The sequence below is a fragment of the Pleurodeles waltl genome, chromosome 6 (genome assembly GCF_031143425.1).
Source record: "Pleurodeles waltl isolate 20211129_DDA chromosome 6, aPleWal1.hap1.20221129, whole genome shotgun sequence".
In the NCBI taxonomy this organism is placed as follows: domain Eukaryota; kingdom Metazoa; phylum Chordata; class Amphibia; order Caudata; family Salamandridae; genus Pleurodeles; species Pleurodeles waltl.
This window is the reverse complement of record NC_090445.1, coordinates 65889190-65896962: the sequence shown is the minus strand read 5'-3', so window position 1 is coordinate 65896962 and position 7773 is coordinate 65889190.

The window sequence follows — 7773 nt, the reverse complement described above, 5'->3', positions numbered from 1 at the left end:
TGTACAGAGGACTGGTGGTGGACCCCCACCTCCTCCCTCACAACTAACAACATGGGAGGAGCAAGTCTTGGCAATCATACATCCTGAGGGCCTGGCAGGAGTAGCAGGAAGACTGGACTCTGGTAAGTCAACCCTCTATTTTTATCACCCCCTACCTGCATGCCATCACATACCCTCACCCTCACTCCCATCACATCATCACGTCCCACACCCCCCACCATCACATCTCACTCATCCCAATTCCAAGGCCTTCATGCTCTACCAATGTATGGACACCCCTCACAGCCCTGGATGGACACCTATCACTAAAGCATGCACACTAGAGAGAATCAGCTTGCCCACCACATACCAACTCACACAAGTGAAAGCTGCCAGGGCAAATACAACCAAAAAGGGCAAGCCACCCATGCACCACATGTCACACACAGAAACAATAACACTGCATTTACATCCCCACAGGTATCCCAGCCAATGTCAGCGGAGAAGAGGTGCCAGCAACTTCCAGTTCCCCCACAGAAGATGCCCACAGTGATGACAGAAACTCTGGTCATCTGGATCTGGATCTGGATAGCCAACCTGGCCCATCAGGGACCTCTGGACAGTCGGTTACCCAGCCACAGTCACACACCACTACAGAGCCTCTTCCCCCAGGAAACACCACCACAGCACCCACTCAGTGTACCCATACCTCTGTCCCCAGGACACGTCAATCAGCAGTGTGTCCACCACTACAGGGACCCCAGGGCACACCTCATATCCAAGACCATCAGGGATCTGGGGTCAGTGGCAGTGGGAACACGGTTCAGGGGACAGAGGCACAGGACAACAGGGAAACTGGGAGGAGTGCTGTGAGCCAGGGGGAGGACAGGCGCAGGGAACCAACTCTCTAGGAGGCACTCACCGAGGACCTGGGAGCATACCAACATTCCCAGGATACGCTGGGCCAGATCCTGGACAACATGCAGGAGAACAGGCGGCTGCAGGAGGGAGAGTACCAGGGGATCAGGGAGGACTTGCAGGCCATCAGCACCACCCTGGTCTCCATAGCAAGGGTGCTGGCAGACATGGCCAACATTATGAGGGAGGCAGTCTTACAACAGCGGGCCCCTGCCACTAGCCAGACTACTGAACTGCCCTCCACCTCCTCTGCCACTAGTGGACAGGAGGCGCCGACGCAGGACCAAAAGGCCACCAGCACCCTTCCCCCTGCAGAAGGAGAATCACCCGCAAACGTTCCCTCTGATCCAGGCACAAGCCAGAGACTATTGCCAAGACCCCCGACAGGAAATAAGACTCTCCTGATTGTACCCTTGTGTCCCACTCTGTCACCCTGTTCACCTTGAACTGCCATTGCTCCCCTTCCTATGTCCCCTTGGACAATGCACCTGTGCTACAAATAGACTGGAACAATACCCTGGACTTTCCTCCATCATCACCCCAGCCCCTTGCACTATCCCATTTTCTTTATAGCACTTCAATAAACACACTTTGAAAAAATACAAGTATGGAGTATGCCAAATGATTTAAGTATGTATTCGTTTAACAAGGTTCAAACATTGCAAACAAGCGTACAGTAATGTGCACATAGGATAGACCTGTAGTTGGCTGCACTGAACACACCATGAGAGATAGTGGGGCACCAACATCTGCAAAAAGTGTCCATAGGGTACAGTGAGTGGGAATAGAAGTGGGAAATCACAGCCTGCCAGTGACAATGTGAAATAAACAAATGGCAATGAAATGTGAAGTTACACTGTCTTACCTGTGTGTCTTTGGAAGTATTGTCGAATCACTGAAGTTCTGTTGTCCTCATCCTCATCCTCTGCCTCCTTATCCTCACTGTCCACAGGGTCCACTGCTGCCTCACGGCCATCTCCAGCAGAAAAGGCACATGGCCTCTCAAGGCAAGGTTATGCAACATGCAGCATACCACGATTATCTGGCAGGCCATCTTGGGTGAGTAGTACAGGGATCCACCTGTCAGATGGAGGCACTGGAACCTGGCCTTCAGGAGGCCAAAGGTACGTTCAATAATCCTTCTTGTTTGCCCATGTGCCTCATTGTAACGTTCTTCTGCCCTTGTCCTGGGATTCCTCACAGGGGTCAGTAGCCATGATAGGTTGGGGTAACCTGAGTCACCTGCAAATATTGAGGGATAACATTTAGCCACAAACTATCCCATATGGCCCACACCATACCCATACACCAACATCCACTGGGTGGGAACCAGGGCTCACCCATTAGCCACACCCTGTGCCTCTGCAGTTGGGCCATCACATTTGGGATGCTGCTGTTCCTCAGGATAAAGGCATCATGCACAGACCCAGGATACTTAGCATTATGTACTGGTCTACCAGGCACACCATCTGTACATTCATTGAGTGAAAACTCTTTCGATTTCTGAACACCTGTTCATTTTGCCGTGGGGATACAAATGCAATATGTGTGCCATCAATTGCCCCAATGATGTTGGGGATATTTCCCATTGCACAGAAGTCAGCCTTTATTGTGGCCAAATCCTCCACCTGGGGGAAAACAATGTAGCTGCACATGTGTTTAATCAGGGCATCCAGCACTCTTGTCAGCACTATTGAGAACATTGTCTGTGACATTCCTGCTGCCAAGCCCACTGTCACTTGGAAAGGACCAGTTGCCAGGAAATGGAGCACAGATATGACTTGCACAAGAAATGGGATCCCAGTGGGGTGACAGATAGCAGATATCACGTCAGGCTCCAATTGGGCACACAGTTCAGTGATTGTGGCCCTGTCATATCTCTAGGTGAGGATAATGTGCCCGTCCTCCATTGTTGTCAGGTCCACCAGTGGTCTGTCCACGGGGTATGTCTCCATCTCCTATTCATCCGCAGTAGTAGCAATCTATGAGGCAAAAGAATGAGAAGCCGGTCACAAACTGTACATTGTAGCCGCAACAGTACAATGCATGAAGTTAATTTGAAATGTATAAGTGGCATCTGTCCTGTATGTACAATTGTGAACGGTAACGCAGTTATAGTACAGGGCCTGCCCCGCCCCTTGAAATGGCGTCCACCTGTTCTGTGTGGAGGGACAGGTGGAAGTGAGGTAATTCCACTGACCTTTTGCGCCGTTGCGGGAGGTGGTTGGGAACCACCGTGCAACGCCTCATTGGATAGTATTGGGCCCTATAAGGTAAAGTGGCCAATGGTGATGTACACCGGCGGTGATGGTATGCACCGCTGCGGACGTCACTGCCATTTTCTATTTGTTCACTCAGTCGCTACCTGACCTTCAACAAGACAGGACCTACACTGCATGTGCTGCTGTGACCTGTGTCTGGAACCTACCATCGGCCATGTGACTGGGGAAAGGGCCCCTGCCTTGACCTCGGCGGAGTTGGAGAGACTGTTGGATGGGGCTCTACCCCAGTACGGACTGCTGTATGGGCCTCAAGACCAACAGGTGAGCACACTGTGAGCACGATGCATGGACCAGCTGAAGATGGCCTCCCAACTAGGAAGGGGTGCCCGTCGAACCCTGACCCCCCCTGATGGCCTGCATACTGGCGGTGGCCTATCCGAGCTGGATGGGCGCTTGAGGGCATCACAGCAGCCACAAGGGAGTGAGTACAGTGCTCATCATTACTACTTACGCCTGGTGGGGTGATATCCAGTTGGGGGATGTGTGTCTGTGGGTGCACCTAGGCCAGGCCTGACATTGCAGAGTAGGTCCCATGTTGGCCAGGGTTCAAATGTGATGGTCCTCCTACCTAGCTTGTAGGCATCCACTAGTGGGCAGGGCTGTGTGGGTCCCAGTATGCTGCAGTTGGTGGTATGTGTCCCTCCCCATGCCCTGGTGACTAGAATTGTTACTGGTAGTGCATTGCATAGTGCGTGGGCCTGTTCCCTGTGTGTAGGAGGCTAGCCTGGTTTGTAGTGGGTACCTTGGGTACTTACACCTTATACCAGGTCCATTTATCCCTTATTAGTGAAATGTAGTAGTGTTCTAGCAGCTTAGGCTGATAGAGGTAGCTGTAGCAGAGCAGCTTAGGCTGAACTAGGAGACATGCAAAGCTCATGCAGTACCACTTATAGTCACACAGTACACATTACTTATACACAAGTAAAGAAATATTCAGTGTTACCAAAAATAAAGGTATTTATTTGGGTGACACAGTACCAAAAATATATTCGAGACACTACTCCTTCTGGAGGTAAGTATTATTGTCACAGTGCCCTTTCCTCGGGATCTGCACGTTGCTGAACAAAAGGCCCACCGCCCAGCGTCACCAACTCAGAAAGCTAATATAGCACAGAGTTATGCTGAAGCCAGGTGGGGGAAAGGGAATTAGGGTAGCTAGCAGCAGGGAGAGAGATCTGAAAAGAAAAGGTTAGAACAAATATGTATATACTCATTCATAACAGTATAACTCACCAATAGATTCTTGAATAAAGGCATCTCCGTAATATCAGATTGAGACCCTTTATGAATTTTGCGTAGCCCCTTCTTTGAATCATGGAACAAGAATTAACTGAGACCTCTGAACCTAGAGAAGGCAAGAGCCTTGGACTATGGACTTACTCTGAATATCAAACATGCAACTACTATGCATTCATAAACATAAACGTTTGATCTCAGCCTAGAAATTCTCGAAGACTTAAATATGTATCTCACATATCCTCAAAGACTTAAGTATGTATCTCACATATTCTCAAAGACTTAAATATGTATCTCACATATTATGCTTCCAAAAACAATGAAACTATGATTGCTTATATCTGAAACGTTTTCACATTTGCCAATAAGGCCTGAAAGTTTTACTCATGTAAACTGAAGCACTTTGATTGCTGTGCCAAGCGCGCTTTACTCATGTGAACTGAAGCGCTTTGATTGCTGTGCCAAGGGCGCTTTACTCATGTGAACTGAAGCGTTTTGATTGCTGTGCCAAGGGCGCTTTACTCCTGTGAACTTAAGCACTTAGATTTCCGTGCCAAGGGTGCTTTACTCCTGTGAACTGAAGCACTTTGAATGCCGTGCCAAGGGCGTTTTACTCATGTGAAATGAAGCGCTTTGATTGCTGGGCCAAGGGCGCTTTACTCATGTGAACTGAAGCGCTTTGATTTCCGTGCCAAGGGTGTTTTACTCCTGTGAACTGAAGCGCTTTGAATGCCGTGCCAAGGGCGCTTTACCAGTGTGGCCTGAAATGCTTTGCTCGTTATGCTAAGGGTTGCTTTACCTTTGGAAGTAACAACTCCCTTCAAGATTGGGCTCATCAAGACCTTACCGCTATGAGTCCGACCTACTCGTATCTGACTTCACCATGGAAAAAAGGATACTCCGAGTTACTGCCAATCCGCCATGCAGGAAATAATCTCTTCTTCAGAGGAAACCCCCACGAGGTCTGACTGCATCGAAGTCTTCAAAATAGTGAGCAACATGTTTGGGTGTGGCTGGGCTTTATAGGCCTGCCACACCCCAAGATGGCTGCTGCCTCTAAAAACATGGGAATTGTAGTCCCTTCATAGAATAGCACTGATAAGTGCATCTTGTCCACCAATGTCCTGAACCTGCAGCTACATGAGCTACATGAGTTCCCTCTGATCCAGGCAGAAGCCAGAGACTATTGCCAAGACCCCCGACAGGAAATAAGACTCTCCTGATTGTACCCTTGTGTCCCACTCTGTCACCCTGTTCACCTTGAACTGCCATTGCTCCCCTTCCTATGTCCCCTTGGACAATGCACCTGTGCTACAAATAAACTGGAACAATACCCTGGACTTTCCTCCATCATCACCCCAGCCCCTTGCACTATCCCCTTTTCTTTATAGCACTTCAATAAACACACTTTGAAAAAATACAAGTATGGAGTATGCCAAATGATTTAAGTATGTATTCATTTAACAAGGTTCAAACATTGCAAACAAACGTACAGTAATGTGCACATAGGATAGACCTGTAGTTGGCTGCAGTAAACACCATGAGAGATAGTGGGGCACCAACATCTGCAAAAAGTGTCCATAGGGTACAGTGAGTGGGAATAGAAGTGGGAAATCACAGCCTGCCAGTGACAATGTGAAATGAACAAATGGCAATGAAATGTGAAGTTACACTGTCTTACCTGTGTGTCTTTGGAAGTATTGTTGAATCACTGAAGTTCTGTTGTCCTCATCCTCATCCTCTGCCTCCTTATCCTCACTGTCCACAGGGTCCACTGCTGCCTCACGGCCATCTCCAGCAGAAAAGGCACATGGCCTCTCAAGGCAAGGTTATGCAACATGCAGCATACCACGATTATCTGGCAGGCCATCTTGGGTGAGTAGCACAGGGATCCACCTGTCAGATGGAGGCACTGGAACCTGGCCTTCAGGAGGCCAAAGGTACGTTCAATAATCCTTCTTGTTTGCCCATGTTCCCTCATTGTAACGTTCCTCTGCCCTTGTCCTGGGGATTCCTCACAGGGGTCAGTAGCCATGATAGGTTGGGGTAACCTGAGTCACCTGCAAATATTGAGGGATAACATTTAGCCACACACTATCCCATATGGCCCACACCATACCCATACACCAACATCCACTGGGTGGGAACCAGGGCTCACCTATTAGCCACACCCTGTGCCTCTGCAGTTGGGCCATCACATTTGGGATGCTGCTGTTCCTCAGGATAAAGGCATCATGCACAGACCCAGGATACTTAGCATTATGTACTGGTCTACCAGGCACACCATCTGTACATTCATTGAGTGAAAACTCTTTCGATTTCTGAACACCTGTTCATTTTGCCGTGGGGATACAAATGCAATATGTGTGCCATCAACTGCCCCAATGATGTTGGGGATATTTCCCATTGCACAGAAGTCAGCCTTTATTGTGGCCAAATCCTCCACCTGGGGGAAAACAATGTAGCTGCACATGTGTTTAATCAGGGCATCCAGCACTCTTGTCAGCACTATTGAGAACATTGTCTGTGACATTCCTGCTGCCAAGCCCACTGTCACTTGGAAAGGACCAGTTGCCAGGAAATGGAGCACAGATATGACTTGCACAAGAAATGGGACCCCAGTGGGGTGACAGATAGCAGATATCACGTCAGGCTCCAATTGGGCACACAGCTCAGTGATTGTGGCCCTGTCATATCTCTAGGTGAGGATAATGTGCCTGTCCTCCATTGTTGTCAGGTCCACCAGTGGTCTGTCCATGGGGTATGTCTCCATCTCCTATTCATCCGCAGCAGTAGCAATCTATGGGGCAAAAGAATGAGGAGCCAGTCACAAACTGTACATTGTAGCCACAACAGTACAATGCATGAAGTTAATTTGAAATGTATAAGTGGCATCTGTCCTGTATGTACAATTGTGAACGGTAACACAGTTATAGTACAGGGCCTGCCCCGCCCCCTTGAAATGGCGTCCACCTGTTCTGTGTGGAGGGACAGGTGGAAGTGAGGTAATTCCACTGACCTTGTGCGCTGTTGTGGGAGGCGGTTGGGAACCACCGTGCAACGCCTCATTGGATAGTATTGGGCCCTATAAGGTAAAGTGGCCAATGGTGATGTACACCGGCGGTGATGGTATGCACCGCTGCGGACGTCACTGCCATTTTCTATTTGTTCACTCAGTCGCTACCTGACCTTCAACAAGACAGGACCTACACTGCATGTGCTGCTGTGACCTGTGTCTGGAACCTACCATCGGCCATGTGACTGGGGAAAGGGCCCCTGCCTTGACCTCGGCAGAGTTGGAGAGACTGTTGGATGGGGCTCTACCCCAGTACGGACTGCTGTATGGGCCTCAAGACCA